Raw genomic sequence first — 25,427 nt, forward strand, 5'->3', positions numbered from 1 at the left:
CAGCATACTGCTCTCTGTAACAAGAAGTCACTGGGTGGCTCTAGAAGGTTGAGAGGTTCCTTCAGGGTGCAGCACCCTCTGGGGAAGAGCAGTTCCCCCAAAAAAGCAGCTCCCCCTAAAAAGCTGGGTACTTGTCACACAATTACTTAGGTCTTCAAGATGCCATAATCCATCCCCTGCACAAACATCCCCAGTGTCAGTGGCACAGAGCTGGAATAAATGTTTTTCTGCCATGAGCTGTAGCAGAAAATGACTGAGATGAAGAAGTGTCCACTTAAGCTGAACATCAGCTGGCATCTGTGATGAAATATGCTGAGGGTACCACTGAAAGGTATGGAAGTACCGGTTTTCAGGAGTTCAGAAAAAGACTAGATAAAATACTGCAAAACAGATGGGAGATAGAAATGTTGTTCTGTCAAGGTGACAAATAACCAAATGTATTTCTTTCCATCTCCAGACATCCAGGATGTAGTCTGTTATTTCCCATATTTAGCGTACTGTAGGCTCCCCAAGCTTCACAGAATCACTGCTTGCTTTTCTCTGGTGAGGGGCAAGCTGAGTGCTTTCCAGAACTTTCCCTGGACCCAGCGTTGTTTGGATAGGGGAGAGTTTCAGTAGCTGCTGCTGAGTGGTTCAGCTGAAACATTCCATAGGTTCAATGTGGATGTCTTCTTTTGTATGAATTCTCCATACAAACTGGCCACTCTTTTTCCTAATCTTTTACCAAAGCTTTCTTGGAACCTTTAAGCAGAAGGAAAAGATTTGATGTGGGTTTGTGAGCTTTGTGCTTTTCTGTGTGTGATGTTCTTTTGTTCCTCCAAAGTAGGAAAGCTTGGTCCTCGCACCAAATGCACGAGCACCCTGCAGCCATGGCCGGGACAGTGACCAAGGAAGCTGACAGGTTTTGTGTCACAAGGGATGGTACCTCCTCCTCACTGACACAAAGCACATTCTGATAGCAAGGAACTTAGATATTTAGCCAGCTGGTGTAATCAAATGAGATTTCCTTCCAGTTTCAAAAGTTTCTTTTCCCTGAATCTCCCAGGTCTGGAGGGGCCCAGGTGTGAGTGCCCATGTGTTTGCTGATCTGGGATACTGCCTACCACTGACAGTGAGTGCTCACTGGTCTCACAAGAAGTCACAAAATACATGTGTTCATTAGACTGCATCTCCTCATAGCTTTCTTTGTGGGCTTATTTAGCAGGTTATTATAAACAAAAAACTCTCTGAGCCCTGCCAGTTGTTTACCTGGGTCTCAGTGCATCACCCATTACAAGCATGTGGGAAGTTTCTTTTTCATCTAAGTTAAATTTGATGTCAAGCATTGCCTATTTTTTACTTTTTCTTATGAAACTGTTGCCGGGATGTCTGATGGAGATTATCATGTGGATAACTACTATCAGCTACTTCAAGAAAAATAATTAAGATGAAACCTTTAAACCTTTTAAAAATAACTATTACAAAATGCAGGAGGTAACAGTAAACCAGTCATCTGTGAGAATCATTAAAAACAGATGGTGAAAAAACAGTTTAGTCAGAAAGTAAAAACCATGGCCTAATGCTGGAAAATGCCTCCTAATGTTTGTTATTACAGTGGTTAAGACCCCCCCAGGTTATTTTTGCACTCATAATTATTTCTGCCCATTCATTATGCAGAGGTGCTTTATGGTATATGTGAGGGCAAAAGAAAGTTGCTGCAACATGAATTAGTTGATGAGGCACTGACTTTTGCTGTTACTGTGTTTGCCAGCTTGCATATTCTGCATGTAGAGTGATCTGCTACAGGGGAACTGATGTTGGCTGTTGGAACCGGATAAATCCTGCTACAGCTTCAGGTGTTGGGTTAGAGATATTTGCATATACAAATCAATCCATTTGAAGTATTTGCTTTAAAATTTGCTCAGTATGGGGGACTGGTGTGACAAGTCTCAGTTTTCTCAGTATTTGCTCTAGGGAATCTAGAGAAGGACAGGTAGAGGTGTTATTTCCCAGTCTAAGGCTAATGTAACCATCGTGCTCTGGGTTTGGGTATTTGTTAAACCTGATTGTTTCAGCACATCTTACAGAGAAAGATGAACAACCTATTCTCCACAAACAAGGTCCTTTTTGGACCTGGTCTTCTTTCCCATGCAAAGTTTGATTTTTAACATGTTTCCCCTACTCCACCACCTATCTCCAGGGAAAGGTTTGTTTTCTTTTAATAAGGAATTTTACAGAGAGTAAACAATGCTTCAGAAAAGCAGCAGTGGTCATGTTGGCAGTGGTCTTCACAATGAACATGAGTTGAAGGGGATTTGGCACTTTGACAAAGTAATTCTTTTAAATCAGTTTCCTGTTGGTAGATTATCTCATTAGTATAATTTTGAAATGTCAGAGGAAAAATGGACATTCCGTGCATTTTTTTTATACTACATCAGCAGATGACTGATCAAAACACTCTGTTTGCAAGAGGTGCTGCTCTTCCAGTTATTTTTGGGGTATCTGATAAAATATTGTGAGGTTCAGGACATTTATTTTATTTATCCTTATTCTGAATATATTGTCTGGAGCATGAGTTCTTCAGTCATTTTTAATTCTTAAATTTATGAGCTGAGTGAACTTTGAAAAATCTATTAGTAGATTTTTGCTATTTTTATTGGCCATATTTACCTCATCTATGAATCTGGAAACATAAATAAGCACAAATATGCATTGCTAGTATGAAAGTATAAGGTGGAATTGACATTTACTTCTGAATTCTGCCAAATTGGGGGTGTTTGTAATGTCTTGCTTTTTGACAGTCCACTTATTTTATATGACAGAAAGTTATTCTTTTAATTTTTATACTTCAAGGTATTTTCTGGCCTGTGTTTTAGAAAGCTCTCCAGGATTCATCTTTGGCTGTGAATATGACTTTCTACAGTCCCATGTAAGGTTAGTCTGTTTTATGATATGTGAAAAATGCATAATGGAAACAGCCTGAAGGGCTAAATGAAATCCCTCTGGCTTTCAAAGCAGAGCTCCCAATTACTGTCAGCCCCTAGTTACGGCTAAATGAGAACAGAGTAGACCTTTGCAGTTGGCAGGGACCTACAGCGATCCCCACTCCAGCTGCTGCAGCGCTTCAGGGCGGACCCAGCGTTAAAGCATCTTGCCAGGGGCTCTGGGTCAGTGATTCTCTAGCACTGCTGGGCTTGGGGCATTGACAGCCCCTCAAGGAAGCCTGTTCCTGTGTCCTGTTCCAGTGTCTGACCACCTTCTCTGTTAGGAGATGCTTCCTGATGTCCAGTCTGAATGTCCCTGGCACAGTTCTGTCCGTTTCCATCTATGCCACACATGGCAGAGAGAAGAGTTCAGCACCTTCCTCTTCCCAGAAAACTGCAGAGAGCAATGAGGTTGCCCCTCAGCCTCCTCTTCTCCCAACTAGACCCACCCCAAGTCCTTACCTGCTCCTATTAAATAGAAAACTTCAGCTTTTATTTCCATTGGAATAATAATCATATATTGAGGAAATAACTGTGAAAATGAAAGTGACCATGAAGAAGATAAAACTGTGGGTGAGAATATGCTACTGTTTAATGTGTACTGAATTACACGTTCTTTGCTACAGAGAGGCCAAAATGCCAAAGCTAAAAGAATAAACTCAGAGGGATAAAATGCTTGAGGGGGGTTTGAAAAGCAGGAAAATGTTTTAAAATGGCCTTTGTGCTGAGACCATGCTTGCTTTCCTCTTTCAAGTTTTGTAGTGTCTAGAATTGGCAGACAACTTGTTGCACAATTCCTTGCCTGCAACAAAGCTCGAAACAGCTGTTTGTGTGGCACTGTCAGTCATACACTTGTCAGGCCATAGTGCTGAATTAGGACTGGAGGTCTCCAGTGCCAAATAAATGGACAGTGAATGCTGCTTGTTAGCTAATCAAGTAGTATCATTCACACAGAAACAGCACTACTGTTGCATTCTGTTTGTTAATTCTGTTTGATTTGATGGTATGTTCCTGTTAGCCCCCTGTTACTGTCAGATAGTGGTTTTGCCCAGTTGTCAAATTTAATAAACCCCTCCCGTTGTTCCTGAATCTTCCCTGCTTATCACCCTCAGCCTGCCCCTAGCCCTTGTCCGTCATTGTTAATCCTGCCCTTTGTTCCAGCATTTTCCATGCCCTTCATCCCCTACTCGAGGCCCCATTGGTGTTGTGACCACCGTCCCACCCATGTTTTCCTCTCATTGGTCCCAAGTGTTGTAAACCCCTCCTTCGTCTCCTCCCAGGTTGTGTCCTGATTGGTTTTTCAGTTTGTACCCTCCCCTCTTTAAATTTGGAAGCACAGAGCTGTTCAGGGCTCAGTTGCTCTCCTCTCTTACCATCCCGGTCCTTTCCCCTGTCATTGCTCCCTTTACCCTTCATTAAAACCTGTTCCTGGGAAGACAAAGAGACTCTGAGCCTCCTCCATCCCTTTACTGAAACCCGCGACGCCTGGGATCTACAGAGCCCGAGTGCAGGGAGCTCTGGAGGTTCGGCACATGGACTGTCGTTCCTGTGTCGTTCCCCACTCTTGGCGCTGCCATTAGCCAAGTTGTCCAGGGCTAGCCCGAGGCTTGGAAAGGTGTAGAGCGCAGCGTCACACTACCTCATTTCTTTGCCACCATCCCTTCCATCCAAGTGTTGCAGCTAAAACTGAGCAGTTCAGACCTGCAATCTAGAGATAATAATGTGTAGCTGATTTGGCTATTAGAAATGGAGATAAATGTCCCACTGGGTGTCGAGAGTAAAGAATTGGGAAAGAATAAATATGACAATGTGCTGTTTATAGATAGAAAGACAAAAGTTGCAATAATAATGCAGAAGTTATCCCTCCCAGCCATCTTTTCCTCTCCTGCTCAGTGGTTTAAACAGTACTTAGATGATTGTATTACATAGAATAAGCTATTTCTTTTTACAGAGGGAGTGCTCACACACTGTCATCTTACCCTTCTGACAAGTGGCTAAGAACAGATGTTTCTACTGAAACACATGGGCCACCACTTCCAGTACAGGTGTTCACAGGGATGGGGGCAGGTGAGTGCCCGTGACTCTACATCAGGCATTCAAACAGGTGATTAGCAAGCAGAAAACAAGTATTGCACCTTTCAGCCATTGTTAAACATCATGGTTTTTAATGCATTTTTTTTAAAGTCAGCAGTAGAACAACTTGGAGGCTTGTGAATCCACTGGAGAAAAGCAACTTCCATAGCTGGATCTCAGTTACTTGTCTCCTGGACTCCACCCAACTGCAGACAAACAGGTCTGAGTTCACACCTGACTTGGGAAGGAACAGCCTAGATCTCTCTTGATTTATCATTTAAAAATGCACACTGTGACAAGTCTCCAGTCATTTTCCAGGGAGGTATTTGTTCTTGTCTGTGGAGAATGAATCCAGGAATATAAGTTTGAATTGAAGCTTTGCAGTGTAAAAGTGAATGAAGTGTTTTTAAAATGGCATCACCCAACCAACAGTCCTTTCTAAGGCCATGATTTTGTGGTACCAACATTTATATTTGTTACTGGCAAAGTGAAAACTGTACTGGATAACTTTTTGTTTCCAAAGTGCCATAAAATTATCACTGTTATTTGAGGCAGAGATAAAAATACGTTTTTTGGGTGAGTGAAATAGGCCTACTAAAACATTCTTGAAATAATTTATTTTAATCCTGTAGCCCTTCTAGTTATTTAAGTATTTATTTTTTATTTCTTATTTTTTTAACGTATTTAATATATTATGTAATACTATATTAATATTAGTTATTAACTGTATTATATAATATATATTATATACTATATATGATTGTATTTTGTTAATATTATTAATATCAATATAATATATTTTATTTATTTCCTTTTATTTTAAGTATTTTTCACATGCAGTTTCACACGAAAAAAAATATGTAATTTAAAAACCAGTTTCAGCCCAAACTGGTATGCTGGTTTCCACAGGGAGACATTGCTTCTTGGATGTACAAGCTGTTTTGCCTGTGAGGATGGTAGGTTTCAGCTCTGATTAGTAAACACGTTCCTGTTCTAGCATACCATCATTTTGACTTGCAGTGAAGACTTAGTGCTGCAAAAATAATATTTTTTGAATTAATTAAAAAAGTAAAACATCACCTACTTTAAATGACTCGCAGGATCATCTTTTTATATTTCACCTTTGTATCATCTTAATGTTAATTCTGTCCTAGGCAGTGTAGTAAGCTACTCCATTTAAATAATAAGCTCATTGCTAGAATATTGGAAAGAAAATGGAGTAAAAAGTAATTTAAAAAGTCGAGTTTAGGGCAATTCACACTTTGCCTTACACATATCCGGCCTGAGATAATGAAACTGGATTCTTAAGAATTACATGCTAGTAAGAAAAGGGAGTGCTCCTTCTTTGAGAAGATTTTTACAAATGATCTAATTTTGACACTGCTACTCCATGAGCTGCAGACTAACAATTCCAAGGAGGTAAGAAGCCCTGGTCAGGAGTTTTCCATCCAGATTAGGAAATGGTGATCTGACTAAACTGAATTGTGTGAATGCTGCTGGCACTTCTGACTGTGCACAGGTGAGCAGCAGGTTCACCTAAGCAGGTTCTTGTCCAGCCTGCTTGAACTTCCACACACAGCTCTAAGCTTTTCAGTGTCCTGGGGGTGTTGAAAGCTTTCTGCAGTCCAGAGCGAAGCAGGCAAATCCCAATCTGGCAGATTTGCTTTCTGGTTCCTTCCTGGTCTGGGCTCCTACAATTCTCCTCGTCTCTCTGTGCAATGAAGATTGTTAATGTATTTCTGTTCTGCATCACATTTTATGTTTACATCATTAGTATTTAAAAAACTTTTCATAATGAGAACTATTCCTGTAGAATGGGAATTCCAGTTCCTACCAGTAAAAGAGAGAAGTGATCCAAGGACCTTGTGGCTTTTTGGTGCCATGTGTTTACCACCTCCACCTACTCCCCTGTTTCTTGAGTTAGGAAAGTCAGTGCTTAAGCAAACCTCTCCCTGGGGAAGTATTCAATCAGCAGGGAACAAACAGTTGAATGCCACAATAAAATCAGCCAATCAACTGAAGATAAAAGGATATTTTCCCTCTAGTTTATTTTTGGGGTCACTTGTGGTAAAAGGAAGATGGAAATGTTCTTTCTGAGTTGGATGTGTTTTGCAGTGTGTGACTGAATATTTCATATATACCTGGAGGGATTTCTATCAGTGCAGAGGGTTGTGAGTGAGCTGTGGAAATGCAATCCTGGGAAAGCCTCTCAGGAGGTTTTTTTCTTGGAAGTCTGAGCCTTTCAGCCAGGAGTACCTATTTGGTGTCTTCCTGAACCTGCTGAGGAGCTCCAAACTGCTGCAGCTCTTCCACAGGAGACAGCCGTAAGTGGTCAGTCCATAAGAGCTTCTGCTAGTCATCCTCCAACATATGCTTTAATAATTGAACTTCCAACTGTTAAAGAAGTCCTTTACTCTGTGTCTTCAGCCTACTTCAGTCTCACTTCCTTCTCAGCCTCTGAGTAGGCTTCTCAGTTGACTGATACTTTGATAGCATTTTCTAGAATAATTGTTTCTGGAAGATGATAACACAACAAGGTAGCTCAAGTTTTGTAGTTACAGACTACATTCCAGGGAAATCACGTCTGTAACCGCCCCTCTGGTTTTTGCAATCAGGCCAGATTTGATTGTGCTGCACTGATTATGAGCCAGACCAAGTTCCGTGGTTCTTAACATTGCAGTTGGGATGCATTCTCTGAGAGAGGCGTGGCTGAGAGGTATAATTTTGAAGCAGAATGAAATTGCTGGTTGTGTAACAGATCTGTCTTTTGTCCTTCACAATTATGAGTGTACACATGCAGTCCCAAATGTGTGTGCATATACAAAACCCACGGGCTCAAAAAGGAAAATGTCTAGTTTTGTTCAAAAATGGACTCCAGGATGAATTTCGCTGTCTGCCAGCTGGACTGGCACCTCAGTTTTTGAGGCTGATCTTTGCGGTATGGTCTGACAGAGCAGAGACTCCAGATTGGATCTCCTGCCTCTTAGATCACTTCTCTCCTGATCACAGTCACTACTTTGTACAGGTGACACAATAAATTGTAGAAACTGATGCATCTGTGCAAAAAACTGAAAAGAGTTCCAGCACTCTAAAAATTATCACGAACTTCGACAAAAATCTCCTTTCAAAACTAAGTGCTTTGTCCCATTTAAACTGTTCCTTTAAAAAGGGTTTAGAAGAAATATGATTCAGATTGGCTATTTTATATTCTATCAGGGAGACAAATGGGAGCAAGGAAGTGTTTATGAGTCAGAAAACGTTTTGTTTATCAGCATGATCTCAGCTCTTTGGTCCCAAACCTTTCCTGTTTGACATAGGGTAAGTGTGTCCTGCCAGAGATTGCCCTGCAGACAGGGTGTGGCAGTGGCTGTGAGGTTAGTGAGAAATGCTGGAAGAGGAGCCAGTGAGATGTGGTGGCTATTGCTGTTTTTATAGGGAAATGAAGAATGGATTGCGATGATAGAAGACATTGGCAGCATTCAAGCTGTGGAGTGAGTGTGAGGAGACAGTAAAGGCACCCAGGAAAACACAGCTGATAAAGTCACAGAATAATTTGTGTTGGAAGTGATGTCATCTGGTCCAGCTGTCAAAGATCAAAGCAGGGCCAACTTCACAGCAAGGTCTGTCCGTCTTGCACTCACGTGTCCACACTGTGCGCTCCAGATAGCGCAGCCCAGGATCTTAAATTGGTTCTTGCAGCTCCCAGTGTCTCTAAAGATCCAGTAGGACCTGGAGTCTCACAGTCTCTGGGAAAAGAGGTTATTGCAGCTCGGGTTCTGCTGGTGATGGGAGCTTGTCTGGCATAGCAGGTGGCCTAAAGCAAGACTACAAGCCAGATTTCATCATTAGGACCTACAGGTCACCTTGTTCTAACTCAACCCCCAAGCCTCTACTGACACATCTTCTCTCAGTTTCCTTTCTTTTTGGTTTTTTCTTCTTCAGAGTGCTGTGGAGACTCTGGTGTTATGCTACTGTGGGCTTCCTGCCTTTGCATGTTGCACAGAGGGACGCTTTGGCCAAAATAGATTCTGGTTCCCTTCTAGAGCTGTGGCAATGCAGCACAACCATGAGCCCCCGCTATGCCATGAGTTCTGAGGTGTTCATGAATGCCTTAGGCAGTGCTGGGATGCAGAAGCTACACAGGGGACTGCAGCAGCTCCTGTCCATACTCTCTCAGCTGCTGAGTTCTCCCTGAGGCACATGCTCAGAGATTCATGCTACTCTTGTTGGCACCTCACTAAGTCAGGAGTAACTTCAAGGCAGCAAAATGAATTATAGGTGGGGGCAAGAGGCCAGAACAGATTACATTTCACTTTTTTTCTCCCCAGGCATTTCCTTTTTTTAATTACTTAATTTAGAATGGGATTAGAATTCTTTAAGCTGCTTTTCTATCCATCTCTATTATTTGTTTTTCATTTGTTTGCTGCCAATGTGCAATGTTTTCTTTCTTAATCACTTGCTAGCATGGTAATTTTTCTTAAAACATATTCAGATCACAACAATTTTCTGGCAAAGAAAAGCATGAAATTCATGGCCCTTGAAATCTGCATCCGTATGGAGGAAAATAAACCCTGTCGTATTTCACTGTCAGAAAAGAATAGTAGCCACAGAGTTATACTTAGATATTGAACCTTGCAATATTCAAAAGAGAAGCAAAATAATACATGAAGGATTCTGATGTTTCTGGCACTGACGAGGCACGTGTATTGTCTGACTGATGGTGATCATTTGTTACAAGAACCCGTGTGTGTTTCCGAATGCCATTGGAGATGACGCTGAACAGGCTGGCAGTGCTGTCCGTATGCCGGTGGTCTCAGGCTCCCCAGCAGAGCCTTACAGCCATTTAGAAGGCTGGAGAAAAAGCAGGTCACATTTCCAAGTCCATCTCGCTTTCTTTGCCCTGAATGCTAATCCTGGTTTAAGGTGGAAAACAACTTGAAATATTCCATAAATAGAAATGCTTAACACCTACTTTGTACTTCTGTTCCTCAAGCTGTTCTTCTGTAATTTTCATGTGTTACGTGAGAGTGGCAGAAATTCAGAAATTGTGTGGGCATCAGACTTGTGAAGAGAATCTGTAGATCCTGTGGTTGTTGTTTAATTTATCTACTTGGGAACAGCAGGATAGAGCTTGTTGATTTGTGTGAACAAGACCTGCAGGTTTTCTCTACTGTCTCTTGACTTGGGGAATACAAACTTCATATGAGCTGGGGAACAACTGTTCCTGAACAGAAAATGGACTGAGAACTAAATCTTTATCTCTATAAATGAGCTTTCTGAATGTTGAATCTTTGTAATTTTATTTGGTGTTATGAAATTAACCTGTTAGTATATTATTTATTAGCAGTATTACAATGTCAAGAGGAAATAAGCCAGTTTCCTCATTCAGTAAATAACAGAATCTGGGAGATTATCTTGTATGTTTTGTAACCAGTGGAGTTTTTCAGTGCCTTACAAAAGCAAAATTGGCCCAATCCTAGTAAGGCTACTTGCATATAGCAACATCTTTATTTCTTTTTTAACTTGGTTTTTGCCTGTCATCCACATTCTTTATGGTAATTGTAAGTGAAATGTTTTACTTTCACAGAACTGCTTCCTCGTTCAAAACAGGTTCCCTTGGAGATGTCTCAAGGCATGCCAAGGCAAACTGGGTCCAGTGAAATTTGGAGGACAGAGGCAAGACAGGAATATATCAGATATTTACTATTTCCCTTTTACTGTAGTCACTCACAAATTGCTTCTGTGTCCTTTTTTGGAATCCAGGATTACCTGAGTAGCCTTTTAGCTGCCTCTGAAAACTGTCAGGTGTTAATTTCTTCTCCATCTAAATGTTAGTGATCTAGAAGAAAATCCTTTCAGCCGAAGTTGTTCATGCAATACACAAATTCATTGCTCTGCAGATGGACTCCTTCTGCACTTTACAGCTCCTTGAGGTGAAAGATGTGCAAACTCTCCGTTGTAAAAAATTCAGTTGTTGGCTACCATATCATCCACTGCTGAACAATGACTATAAAGTATACATTTTCCTCAGGTTTTTCCCTTTAAATATTTAGCTAGAGGATTGATTGTCTGATGAATATTGACCTGCCACAGGGCAGCTGTTCTCAGTGTATTATCTCATTGCTGATATCTCTGAGGAAACTGGATGTTCTTGGAGAACACGTACGTAATGTCTGTGTCTTCTCTGCTGAATCCAGTACTTTGTTCTATCTCTGAAGAATCCCTGTTCTTTTTACAAATACACACCCTTTCCTTTGTAGGAATGTGGGCCTGGTTTGTACAGTGATAGAGGGGATGGTGATGCCCATCTACTTTTGGTGTTTGTTTCACAGGCTCCATGTAGACTCCAGGGTGACTGTGCTGTTTTACGTCTCTGAAGTCAAAAAACCTTGTGATTCTATGGACACTGCCTGTCACCCGTCAATGGTATCTCTCCTTCTGCAGTATCCTGCTATCACAGTGAGGATTTGGGCCACCTCTCCGTGTGGAGACAGAGAGTTAGTCCTGGATAGCGTCTGTCTTGGTGGCTTTGTCCTTTCTGTGCTGTGTTTCAGCACACAGCATTAGGAAGTGCCTCAGGCACAGCAGTTTGCCTCTTCCCCTTCTTGGCCATTACGTCTGACCACCAGATTGGTGAAAGTAGCATGTTAGCAGATGGCAGATATTCTTTTCCTGTCGAATAGATAACCTGAAAAAATTGTCAGCTTCTATGAAAAAAGGGCTGGAAGCCCAGTCCTTGGCTGTAATTTATCAAAGTATATCTCATTTCTGTTTACACCAGGTACTCACATGGACCCCAATCTTTAATGGTTGTGCCCTGCACGTTTGCTGTGTTATTGCAGGGCAAATGACAGGCTGACAGTTTCTTGGGCTGCTTTATTTTCCTTTGAAGAAAAGGATAATCACCATTTATCTAAAGAAAGTCTGTGAGGCGGTGACATGTCCACGGAATGTGTAAGCAGCTGCCCAGACAGCCAGTGCTTCTCTGATGTAAAGCTTTCTGAGTCAAGAGGGGCAAAGAACCCAGAGGCACTAGAAAGGTCAAAACAGCTTTTGCTTTGAGTGTGGTATTAGTTCTATTGTACTTGGATATTGCACACGGGGGAAATGCTTAAAAGATAAGTGGAAAAGTAGGTGGTTTGTTATGATGTTTCAGACAGACAAGTCAATCCTGCTTTAGGTAAGCAGCAACTCTAACTGGCTGCATTCACTGCAATGGGAGCTGCATGACAGAAATACAATATGCACATTCAACTCTTCTCTTTTATTTTTTTTAAGGATGTTTCAGTGCTTCACTGACAAATGCATGAATTTCAATAGCTTTCTTTTGATTGTTGTCAATTTAGATAAACGTGCCTGAGAAGTACTGTAAATACAGCATTTTGCTTGAGGCATTTGTACAGGGAATTCCATTAAATGTGTACAGCCAGAGGATAAAATTAATCTGAAATTAATAATGTAGGGCTCTGCAAGAAGACTGTGCTACAGAAATGGGATCTACAGATCTCACCCAGCTAAATTTTTAACATTGTACTTGGAATGTGTACGCAGAATGAGTGAGCAAACATTAGATATTCAAGAAATGTTTGCCAAGTCGGCTGCAAGAAGCGTAGACAGCTGAAAGATGTCAACAGGGAATATTGTCATAGCACTAAGAATAATGTGTTATCTAGTGCTTAACACTGAACACCATGTAAACAATTAATCACAGAATAGAAACTACCAAATGCAAGCCAGTAGTGTGAGAGTTGCATTCACAGCCTTACACTGATCAACAAAGTTGTGTTTATGGCTTCTGATGGATAAAACATTTTAATGGTTTTTGGGTTTTTTCTACTTGATATGTCAGCTTCCTAAACACCTGCATCATCAGGATGTTTGTGAGACCCTACTTCTGGAGGAGACTGAATGCAAATGTTTGTTTTTCTGCAGTGGGATGATCCTTGTATAGAGACAAGAATAATGAGAAATATGATTGCTAAACCTTAGGGTGCAGTGCTGGTGTTCATAATGCATTGTCTCATATGCACACATATAAAACTGTCATAAGGCAAAGGCAACCATTTTGCTTGACAACTTTATCACCATCTCCCACACTCAGTGACACGTGCTAAGCTTCAGGAATTTCATAAAGTGCCAAGGCTTTATTGTTTTAGTGATGAGGCAAAAACTGGTAGTGGGGGTTTCAGTGCCCAGTGTTGTGGAAGGAGCTCTTAGTGCATGAAATAGGTTTCACAGAATGTCATCACACAAACATTGTGCCGCTTACACCATACCTATACTTGGTTTTTCTCGATAGGTAACAATGGTATTTTTTATCAGAGCTGGGGTTACCAGTTGTCACTCCTGATTTTCACCCACCTAAGAAGGCTCTAAGAATCTCTTTCTCCATCTATGGAAATGAAGCGTGTCATAAATTAATTTAATGAGAACAGGACTCTCTCATTGCTATAAACTAATCAAAATTTGCCTGTTTTGCATGCTAAGGACTATCCCTCCAAACTTTGAGAACAAAGCAGGTCTCAGAGAAGCAAGTGTTAGTATTCTCTGAAAATCTCACCTAAAGAGACAGTTGTGGTAATTATTATTTCCTTTCTTACTAAAACTTTATCTTTCTACTGGTGTTAAATAGCTTAACAATAAGGTATTATCTTTTTGCTCTGGGCGAAAGTTGTTTTCATTTTGATATATGTCTCATCACAAAAGTTAATATGTAAACTAGTTATCTTACATTTGGAACTCCAAGGGAAGTTGAACTGATCTTCATTTTGTCTAAAAATTTCTCAAAGGCATGAAAGATTAATCTGTTATTAACATTTGCCTGCAGCTGTTTCTAAAATGCATTAGTTGGTTTCTGGGAAATTAATTAATTCTGAAGGAATGATCAAGTGTTTTTAGCTTTGTGGATTTTATACAGGACTAGGTTCTTATAAAAGTCACGGTATTTCAACAGTAAAGCATTAAAAGGGGCAAGTTCAGAGCAATGCAACTTGACCTTTTCATCTTCCCAGCTCTGTAGAACTCCTAAAAGACTAATTTTCATAAGTCACTAAGTGACTATTACACCATAAAGAGCAGCACTAAATGTGCTAATATTTTTGTTATTTAAACTGTTTTCTCATATTAAAAAGATCCACTTTTTAGAAAGATACTGAAGTCCACATAATAAGTGATTATCAAGGGAGTCAGGACAATCTGCAGGACCTTTTTGTGCCTATTCTGGTTCAATATTCTCTAGTTGGGCATGTCTGTCCCTGACTTTCCTGGCAAGACAAGTTTTTATGCATTTCTGTTGAGACTTCACCCTTCAGACCTCTTCAGAAGTACAGACTATTGCTTTAGAGACACTGAAGTCTCTACCCCAATTTGTATTGTCAATCCCTTCTCAGGGTATTAAAGCCATTCAAAATCCCTGTCTGTAGCACTCTTGTTGTATTCAATGGGACAACTTCACAGAGGCTGCTGCTCCAGAGCAGGGAGCACTAGGAGAGCCTGTGGGGAGAGCAGGGGTGGGGCATTGCTGCTGGGCTCTGGTGCTCTTTGTGGACTCCAGACTCTCTCTGAGAAGTGTGAATTAAAGACCTGTAGTAGTGGATTTGAGTGTTAACACAAAAGGGATGAACGTTCACACTCCCTGCACAGGGCTGTGACATCAAGTACAACATGTAACAGAGGTATGCAGGAAATGTGTGAAGAAAAACTGAGAACTTGTGAAATAGGTGAAAGAGATGGGATGTGCTGCAGTAAGAAACAATCAAGTTTCAATCCTTAAATCAAAATAATTAATAGCACAAATAGCTGTTATTGTATTGATCTGAGGATGTTAAATGGCTCACAAAATGAACGTGAGCCAACAATATCCTGTCATTAAGAAAAAGGCAAGTGTCCCAGTGAGAGTGACAGCAGCAAGAGCTACCAAGGGTATCAAAAACATGACCTGTGGGGACAGAGTTGAGGAACAGGGCTTTAGCTAGAGAAGGAGAAAATGGAGGGGAGACATGAAATTAGTTTTCATCTCTCTGTGTGATATCTGCAAAGAGAAAGTCTGTCTTTTACAGCTGTTCTGCTACTGGGATATAGTAAAACAGGTTTAGCAGGTGAGATATGGGATTAGAAGCCAGGAAAAATTTCTAATGATGGGAATGAATAAATGCCAAAGCAGGATTTTGGGGTTGCTGCTTGTTGTCTTTTCTGAGCCAGCAGAACAGATCACCAGAAATTGCTTCAGGACTTGGTGATCCTACCTTTTGGCACGAGTATGTTTGGCACGAGTATGTTTGACACGAGCTCCTGAGGTCAGTTGCAGCAGTACTGTCTATAATATTATGAACTATGTAAGATGGGAAGGATTGAGTCTGTGCTACCAACTCTGTGTTTGTGGAAAAAGATGGGCATGTACATATATTTGGGGTGTCTCAGTCACCAAAGCTGCAGTAATTGTATCATTATTCCTGTCTCTATATAAGGGCAGTAATTCAGCTTTCCCACTGATTGTTGCCTGCTTTGCTGCCTGGAGAGGTCTGTTGGTCACCCAGAGAAGCCTGCAGCAGGATTTCTGTACACTCAGCCTCTGGCCTGGGGTTTACATTAAAAAACGTGGACTTTTCCTGACATGCAGCTAATGCTGAATAGCAAGGCAGGCTTTTCAGCTTTCTCCCACACCTGCTAAATTATTTCCCGTGCTCTTGCAGGGTCTGTGATGTGAAGCTAATTTCATTATTTACACCGTATCGGCTCTGTAGCAGGAATAGACTTTGGTTCTGAGTTTGCACAGTACCCAGTACAATGGAGCTTCACAGCAGCACAACAAACAATAGTAATAATGGCATGGAGGGACTTGCTCCATCACTAAGGAGACTTTTTCTGTAGTTTGCTTGTGTCTCTGTACATCTCACACAATGACAGCATAGAGAAAGAGCAATCTCTAAGCAAGCCTGTCAGACTGACAGCTTCTTACTTCTATTCACTTCAGGGCAGTCACATGCCAAATATTGAAAAGAGTGCTTTAAAAATACCAAAATGAGCAATCACATCTGTAAGGCACCAAAAGCAAAGACAGTAAACAAACCAAAACAAAGCAGAACACATCAAGGGTGGTAGATTTTAGTGTCTGTTCCCCTTAAGGTATAAAACATTTGATAAATGATTGGCACATAAGATTGAATTAAAAGGAGAAGCTTAATTATTTGCATCCTTTGAAAACTGTTTGCCATACATAAGCCTGGGGAAGTTACATAACTGTCATCCAGAGTTCTACATTCGAGTAGTTGTCAAGTAAGTTTAGCAAAATCATGTTTCTTAATATTTCTGTAAGTACTTCACAATGCTATAAAAAGGCAACAAGCCTCTCTATACTTCAAGATCATAGATGTTTACCTCTGAAGTCTACACACAGCAACCTGAATACCTAAAAAACAGGTCACAATGAATACAATTAATTTTCTTGCAGTTCAACTCTTGAATTTGTTTGAGTTTGTTGAATTTGTCTTGAGTTTGTTTTTTCTCTCTTCTGCTACATTTTATTTCATTTTACTATCAGTTTGTTTCAATTTATTAATGCATCTTAAGTTTCTTAATTAGAGTTAATTTTAACTACTTCCCCTGTTTTAGGTTACATATATATATGTAACTAGGCATTTGAGACTGATTTCTTCTAGTGAGTGTTTGGCTTCTCTTTAGTAGAACATCAGTATCTGTGTCTTTTTTAGTCTCCACCACCTCAGTCATATGGAGAGTGTGGGCCCTAAGAGACCAAGGCAACGTCCACCAAGTCTGTGTGTCAGAATTCAGCAAATCTAGGTATCACCTCTCCCTCTGTTGCCTCTGGATTTCAGTCTCAGGATTATTTTGCATTTAAAAGTCCTTTGGTCTTTTTGGAAAGGTATCACATGGAAGAGGTCTAGATGGATCTGCCTCAGAGCACTGGCCAGCATTTTTCCCCTCTGTTTCTCTCAGCTGTCATGCTCATTGTGGTGCTGCACTTCCACACAAGGAGGTGTTTGTTCAGATGTGCCACATGTCTGTGTGCTGTTCCCCCAGAGAAGGTCCTCTGTCCTTGTATTGTCTCTGGGAACCTACCCTGCAGTGCCACCACCCAGCACTCTGTAGTCCACCCTCTGTCTCCTGTGTGGAAGCTCTGTAGGTGTTGAGCTCCTGAATTTTGATGTGGGTCTTTGTAGTCATTAATCTCTTGGTCAAGCCCTCCTGAGTGCGACTGCTTCCAGATATACCCAGAGCTTCTTGAAAATCACATGCTGCTCACACACCTTGTGTCTTACACATCAAAATGTCAGACTGAACTCCTTCCTCGATGCAAACACCTTGGGCACTTTGGGGCATAGTGAGGTGTTGGAGATGCTTTCTCTCAGCCAGCAGAAGGGCTGTGTGTTTTGCATCCTCACAAAGCCCAGGAGTATGGTAGGTAACAAGTTGCTAACATTTATTATAGTTGCTTTTGCTGGTTTAGATGCTGAATCCAGGCCCAAAGGAAATTAAATACTGCCAACACTGAAGCGGGGCTGAAGATGAGAATTTACATTTGTAAACCTGGGTTTTGTTTTGGGCAATGCTTGTTTTATTTTCAGGACTTGTTTACATCTAACAGATGAATGCTGGATGAATTTTCTAATGGGGAAAAATGTACTATTTGAAATGAGCAAAACCAAACAAGAAACCTACCTTTGAGCTAGCCTGTCAAGTTTCAGCAAAACATTTCTTGCATCTAACAGTTTTATGTTGTACAAGCAGAGTTCGTGAAGAGCAAAGACAGGCAATTTGGTAGATCTATTGTCTGTAAAATACAGTTTGTGTGACTAAGGAAAGAAATATACTTTAATCTAATAATGAATTTATTTCTGTATAAAGACCATTCTAAAGCTTTTATTTTCGAAACTTCTGGGTTAGTTATATCAGAATGTATTACAAAAAAGTTCAAATAAACTTCATCTATTTCCTCACTATCTTCTGTGTCTACTCTGCTATAATTAAAGTACGAATTAAGTGCAGGGAGTAACTGAAATAGCAGTTGAATTTAAAAAGTAGTGGCAAGAAACTAAGTTGTGTGTCAAATCTCTTTAGATCTTAAGTTACTAATATTGAAAATCCTGTAGGTCACGTTTACTTTTATAAAATTACCATGCAAAAACATCAGTAGGCAAAATACAATCTGCATAATTGAAGCAAGTTAAATGATAGGAAGAATGCCTTGAACAAATAGCTATGAGGGACATGTACTTATACATAACCATTAGTGTAACTCTGTGAGTCTCCTTAGACTTAATTACAGCGCTGCAGAACTGCGCACAGAAGCTGTGAGATGTGAAAAGAGACATTTTGCATATTGCTGTAGGGATCACGGTATTTATGCAAGACACTGACATGGCTTTACTCTGAAGGGCTAATTGAGACAATTGGGTTTGACTACGCTGCCAATGTGGAAACCAAGGAAGCAGAACAATGGCAAGTGCCGTAGGACTGCTCAGCGATCTGAGCTGTCATCTGCTCTGATTTGCACATGTCATATCAAAATCATATCATTCTGGCATTTTGCTCCAAACTTTTAATTCGATGAAACGCGCACACACCCAACCCCAAATCTCATCAGAATATTTTAATTTCACCACAAATAAAACATTGCACAATCCTGTCAGCAAGCCTGGAAAAAAGCAACCATAAACTCTTGCTACCCCAAAACACCTAGCTGGGAAAGAGTTAGAACTTGCTGTTAATATCACTTAGATTAACGTAAATCTTAAGAGATTCTGTGACATCTACTGGTGTTCCTCTGGTGAAGAGCTGGTCAGGTACAAAACTTGGGTGTACAATTTATCAAACCCACTAAAGACAGGGTAGTTTTGCAAATAGTGGAGTAAAAAAGATAATTTTGTAAACTGAAACATAAAAGGTTCTCTCCATGCTCTGTTTTTCCAAACTGTTACACATACATATTATTGTCTTTTTGCGAATATTAAAAAGGAATGTTATATGTATAATGTTGGAAAGCTTTGCTGTATGAAACTTAGAAATAGTGGTGTAATACATACATATATATATATATATATTTTTTTTTTTTTAGGCTGTAGTATGGTATCAAAATAAAGACTCCTTCTGTTCATATAACCCAGAGAATGAAAAGATAGTCAGAACCCCCCCTGCATTCTTAGATTATTTTATCCAGCTGAAGACAGTGGTGACCAGAGCTCCAGGGGAGGAATTTATTCAACCTCTGTTATTGGGGAACGTGAGACTGCAAGGAGCCACAAGAAAGATTGATCTGCTGGGGACAGGGGGGAGTTGAAGCTAAACAAAGGAACATCAAAACTTAAGAGGGATGTTTGAGTCATGCATAAGAATTTAAGACTATGCATGAGATCAGTGGTTTTAAGGGCCAATCCTCTGTTAGTAAGGCGTGCTATTGGCTGAATGCTGAGGCACCCGGCCATACTTGTTCATTTTACTTTATTTCTGTCTCCTAATTGTCTTTTATTAAACTTCTTAAATTTTATAAAAAAACCTGTGAGCCTCGTTTTTCACAAAGCAGAATTGTTTTTCTAGTAATTGCTAAATGGACTCATTCTCTAAAGGCAATAGCAAGGCCTCCAACACCCTCCCCCAGCACTGCTCTGTGCCCCTGTGGTGTCCCTGCCACAGCAGAGCTGGTGGCTGGAAGGAAGCACTTGGCACTTGTGAGATCACATTGGGAAATTGCTTCACAGAGAGAGAGAAAAATATGTTAAAAAAAACATTTCTAGGGTAGAAGAAGAAGCTGGAACTGTGAAGTCCAGGGAGATGAAAGAAACTCAATTTGTACAAAATGATTGAGCACCTCAAGAAGATGAGCGTATTTCCTAGCAAAAACATGTGCCAACAATTATCACTACACTGAACTGAAAATTTACCTTATACTGGATATCTGACTTTTTGTAGAGATGGGAAGGAAAGTACTGATTTTTTTATTTTTTCCACTGCATTATGGTAGGAATTCTGACTTTTCAGTCTGGAGGAATATTAGTGATTTAGAAGGAAATATCAAAAAAAAAAAATCTCTAAAAGCTATGATCAAGTTTTCTTAATCTAGAAAGAATCAAGAAACAGATGAAAAAGAAATTAAAGCCTTTTTGTGTTGGAGAACCACATCTAAAATATTTTAAAAGACATTTTAAAGAAATGTTCTCCACTGCCTGCTATAAATCCTCTGTCTGGGCGGTTGTAAAATCTTCCTGTGATTGCTAGATTGGAAAACAATATGAATAATTCCAAGACGCTGAGTGATATTAAATTTTAATCATAAACCAATATCAGCACTGTAATAAATTTTAAAGGATGGTATTCGATTTCTATATCTTATTTCATTGTACTGCTATAAGAAATGATGTTATTTAATGAGAAGTACTTTATGAAGAGCATGAATTCAGCACTCTGGGTCCTGTAGTGCCAGTATTGGATTAGAGCACATCACTACTTTGGATAGATGGCTGTTCCACAGGCAAGGCCCAGTTTTTGGGGAGAGCTTCTCCCAAGCATAGTGAGGAGAGGCCAGGCCCCAGAGAACTTTGTGTAAGAGAGGAAAGCTGAGATCAGAGGTAGTGAAGTGTACTGCTAACAAATGATGCTGTCAAATACAATTTCTTCATGCATGTACAGGTGTACACCACATGCTGATATTTCTGGGGTTTCTGACTGGGGGAGTTGTAAATGCTCCTGGTCTTTGGTAGTGCTTGTCATGGTCCCAAGCCTGAATGCTTCATCTTTCCAGGTAATTTTAAGACCTTTCAGGTATTGATCCATGTTTTTCTGCCAGCTGCGTTTTCAGGAAGTGTGCATAGTGCTTGCAGGTTTTTTACAAAGTTTTCCAAAGATGATTTACACAACGAAGCACAAATTTTATAGGCTTCTAATTAGATCTCACATAGGCTTGCAGTTTGGGAGGCTGCAAATGGCTGCTGGGAAGTCCTGGCTGCTGCTTGTTTCTTTCCAGCTAGAGGAACCAAATTCACTCAGGAATAAATTCCATGGATTTTAGGAGACTTGGAAAAGCAATTAGTGTGTTCTGATTTATTTATGATACTTGTCAGACATTTATGCAATGTGAAATCAGATCAGTGTGGTGTACATCAGATCTGGGTTGCACGCTCTAGTTACGCAATGTTACTTGCTCCACACATACAACCAAAGCCTTCAGTACAGCACTGACTGTAGGAGCAGACACAGCACACTTGATTTTATCTGTGGTTCTATAAAAAAAGTATTCCCAGGCTGTATGTCTGCAGATAAAATCATATTTCAAGTTAAGGTATGCATCCAGCTTTTTATGGTAACCCTAAATTCTGTACCTCACTCTGGTCATTGCAGTGATCTGCAGAGGTTTCCCCAGTGGTACTCAGTATATCAGACTCCACTCTTCAGAACCCACTGGAACTGGAAACTTGGTGCTTTATGGGGCTGCAGCAGGAGGTTTTTGTTTGAAGCACTCGAGCCTTTCTAATTGTTCAGAATGAAATAATGTACAGATCTGTAGAACAAGGGAAGTTTTCAATCATTCTTGATTCTGACCAGAGAAGGCTGTTTCATGAAATGTTACAAGTCAAGCTCTTCTGTTTTAGCAAGAATCATTTATGCATATATTTATTATTGTTTTCCAAAAAGCTTAGATTTATTTCTCCAAATAGAGTTTAATAGGACGAATAGAGATTTTCATCAAGATGTTTTCTGTGGAAACTCAACCCCTTCAGCTATAAATCACTCCTCAAAAAATATGCAATTGCTCTTTTATACTGAGATAGAGGATGTTATTTGCTCACAGTTACACTAAAGATCATCAGTAACTGATGCCATAGAGGCTCAGTTAAGATGTAAATGTAAAGTGTCACTAGCAAAATTCACAGGCTGATCTTTATGGGACACACTAGCATTCCCAAGTTTTAAAACAGTGCTTCAGAGTATGAGTCACCAAGCTTACCCTGAAGCCCCATCCTGCTAAGTACATGTGGATGTTTAAAAATCTGACTGGCCGTGGCCCTGAGCATCCTACTTTGAGCAGGGTGGCTGGATTTTCCAATTTCCAGAGGCACCTGCCAATTTCAGCTGCTCTTTGACTCTGCAGATTCTCAAAACTTGCCCTTCTGGTGCCATTCTCTCCTTGTAAGAAAGGTCTCGTGGCAAGTTACATAAACTTGAATTACAGGAAAGATTCTATTTAACCTATTTTCAGCAAGTGACTTGAACTGAATTTTCTCTTGGAGGATATGCTATAGCTACCTATGCAGTGGCTTTGTTAATTAAAAAAAGTAATCTTCCGTGAAGGTTCTTGAGCTGCAGTCATCTTAAAGGGAATATTATATATGCAGTAGCATCCAAGTGATCTTGCCAAAGCTGGACAGCAATTCCTCTGCCTGATGGAACACTCCATCATGAGAACAAGGGGACAGATTCTGCACTGTTTTGCACCTGGCAGAACTCCATTGACTTCATTAGGTGGATTTGTCCTGAGTGTTGAAGATTTTCAGATGTTACAGGAATATGACACAGATGTGAAAAATTAAAATACAAAAAGCTACTAGCTCTTGTCCTCTAAAAACAAAGTGATAATGCTGGGGGTTTATATTCTGAATGCAGGAAGCTGAATTTGCTTAATTAACCCCAAGCTTGGATTAGGATAGTGAAAGTGAATAGTGATTAGGAAAGTGAATAGTGAATTTTGGAATTCTTTTTTGAGTGACAATAGTTTTGAAATTACTTGCAACCAGGAATTTTTTAATTACATTTGGAGCAAGTACGGTTTGTTTTCTATCAGGATACTAATGTATTGCAGTTTTGTTCAGTTTCCCAATAGATCCAAAAAGAAACCTAATAAAACCTAGGGTAGAAAGTTTGAAGTACTTTCTTGACCTCTCCAACTGGCATAACCTGCATTGCCTCAGTGCCATGTGCTCTGCTTGACAGGCTGTCAGCATCTTCAGCAAGACAACGTGCTTTTGGAAGTTCCAGCACTTGTCTGCTGGGTTCTGGTGCCAGCAGCCAGTCCTGGGGAGTAGCTGAAGTGCTGGTTCTTTGTGATATCTGTCACAATGTGATAGATGCCTGTAGGTCCACAAATTAATGATCCTCAAACGTCCTTCCTTACACTTTGGTCCAGGGGAAAGAGACAAAGTAGAAATGAGGGAAGGATGGACACACAGGGAAAAATAGCAGATGCAGAAAAGGTAGGAAAAAAGGTCAAATGGCTATCTAGAGAAGAAACTCACAGTTGTAAAGGGGCAGTGAAGGAATTAAGGAAAAGGGGCTTGCAGAGAATTTTTGTTTCAGGATATTTTTACAGGTTTATTGTTAGTCTGGTTTTCCCATAGAGAAGTGGTGTATCTCTTCACACTGTGTGCATACATCCCCTCTCCCTGTAAGAATTGTTGAATTACTTGAGCAGTGTACAGTTGCACTCCCTGTGGATTTCTTCAACGTGAATGACAGTGCAGGAGAGCAAAGTCTCTTTAGGAGCGGAGGGGAAGATGTAGCACAAACACTTTCTATGTTACACTGCAAAGAGAGGTGCTGAGTACCTAAACCTTAGAAAAGCTTCAGAAAGGGCTTCCACAGCAGCCTAAGAACTATGAAATCCACGTAAGAAGAAAACAAGGTTTTGTTAGTTCTGCCGGTTTTGGATTGCCATAGGTGGTTTATTTTAGACAAAAATTGACTGAAGAATGAGATAGACTCTAAGAGCTAGTTCATTAGCTAAAAGCTATTTTCAATTAACTTCAGCTTTGTTAGATTTAGGACTGGGCTTCCAAATGGCTCTCTGATGGGGTGAACATAAGATTTGAATTTAATAGAAAGCTAGAGAACTGAGCCTTCCCTATGAGAGGATTTTGCAAAGTTCCAGGACTGGTTATGTGTGTAAATCTTGCCATAACTCATAAGTAAGTACTTCTGGTTTGGAATGTCTGTGCCTGTGGCAGGAGGATTGGAACTGGATGATCTTTATGGTCCTTTGCAAACCAAACCAAATCAAATCATTCTATGACTCTGTGAGATACAGAAAGGTAGGATTTAAAGATCAGTCTAAGGAAAAAGGAAAGAAAGAATACCTAAAAAAATAGGATTCGATTCTCTGAGTAGGCTGTTGCAAAAAATAAATGTGTGCTTCGGAGGGTTTGTGCATGGAAAAAGTACAGCTTTGTTGGAGACTGGAATTTTACTGGCTTATTCACCTTACACCAAGGAATTTTTTAACTCACATTGCAGTTTCCACAGGAAACCTGATGCTCTGAAGTGCAGCTTTGAAATCTTCCATTTTTAACACCCAAGACATTTTGTGAATGTAGCCCCTGTTCTCTAGTTGAATTGCTTTGTGAAAATAGCATGTTCCTTCCCTAGCCAAGTAACTTGAAATTATTTTCAACTTTTAAGGCATACAGACTGAGCCTTAGAGAAATGATTGATGAACATTACCTCCCACTATTTTCTATAAATATTTTTTCCCATTTAACATAAATTTGATTGTCATATTTATTTTAATGTCGAGGCTCATATAATCACATATTCCTTATCTTACATTTGACTGAAAGTAGACAGAGAAAGAATTCAGACCAGACCAAATATAATTTCCTACGTATTTTTTCTTACAGGGTCCAGTTGTCATCAGCTTGTTTATATGGCATAGCCCCAGTGATTCAGTGGAACTGAGTATACTCAGCCAGAGTGATAATCTAGTCCATAAACTTTCCTCTTTCTCTTGTGGCTGTGCAAACTATTCATTTTATTACTGCATTTTTTCTTACGTGGAATTCAAAAGGCTTTATCATTTTCTTCTTAAGCATCTCAAGATTGTTAGACTCTTTAGAATGGTACTTGCAACACTAAAACCTTTCACCTTATTAGATTAAGATAAAGAATAAATTGTCCAACAGCCCTCTTTTTTCTACTTTTTTTTTTTTTTCTACTCTATTTGAAACACCTGACAAAGTGCTTATAACCACTGCATATGTCCACCATAACTTTATGGACTATATTGTGTGAAAAATATGTTCTTATTAAGAGTTGATCTTGTCATGACAAACCTGACTGCTGTGGAATTTACCATGTGTCTCACAGCTATTTAAAATGGAAAACCAGAAATATTTTATTTCAGACAATATGGGATTTTGTAGAAAATTTGTCAAAAGAGAAGTAATTTAGAATTCAATGTAATACCAATTTGTTCACAGTACCCAGCATCCCAAAACCAAATACATTGCAGTTGTAGAAAATTACAATATATTTTATTTTGCTTCATAAATCATTAACAGAATTGCCTCTTTGTTTTTTCTACTAGACTCCACATTTTGGTGCTAACTTTACGAACAAGAAGAGGGGTACAGAGAGAGATTTAGCCATTATGTAGTGAGTGCAAGCCTAAAG

The 25,427-nt window shown here is 39.9% G+C and overlaps 1 long non-coding RNA gene across 3 annotated transcripts in view; it reads right to left on the minus strand.

Annotated features, from left to right (window-relative positions):
* LOC111931530 (uncharacterized) overlaps positions 1-25,427 on the minus strand; it is a 59,580-nt gene that overhangs the window by 29,631 nt on the left and 4,522 nt on the right. The gene's annotated exons all lie outside the window — the stretch shown is intronic.

Source organism: Cyanistes caeruleus, chromosome 8, assembly GCF_971803275.1.
Source record: "Cyanistes caeruleus chromosome 8, bCyaCae1.hap1.1, whole genome shotgun sequence".
Lineage (NCBI taxonomy): Eukaryota > Metazoa > Chordata > Aves > Passeriformes > Paridae > Cyanistes > Cyanistes caeruleus.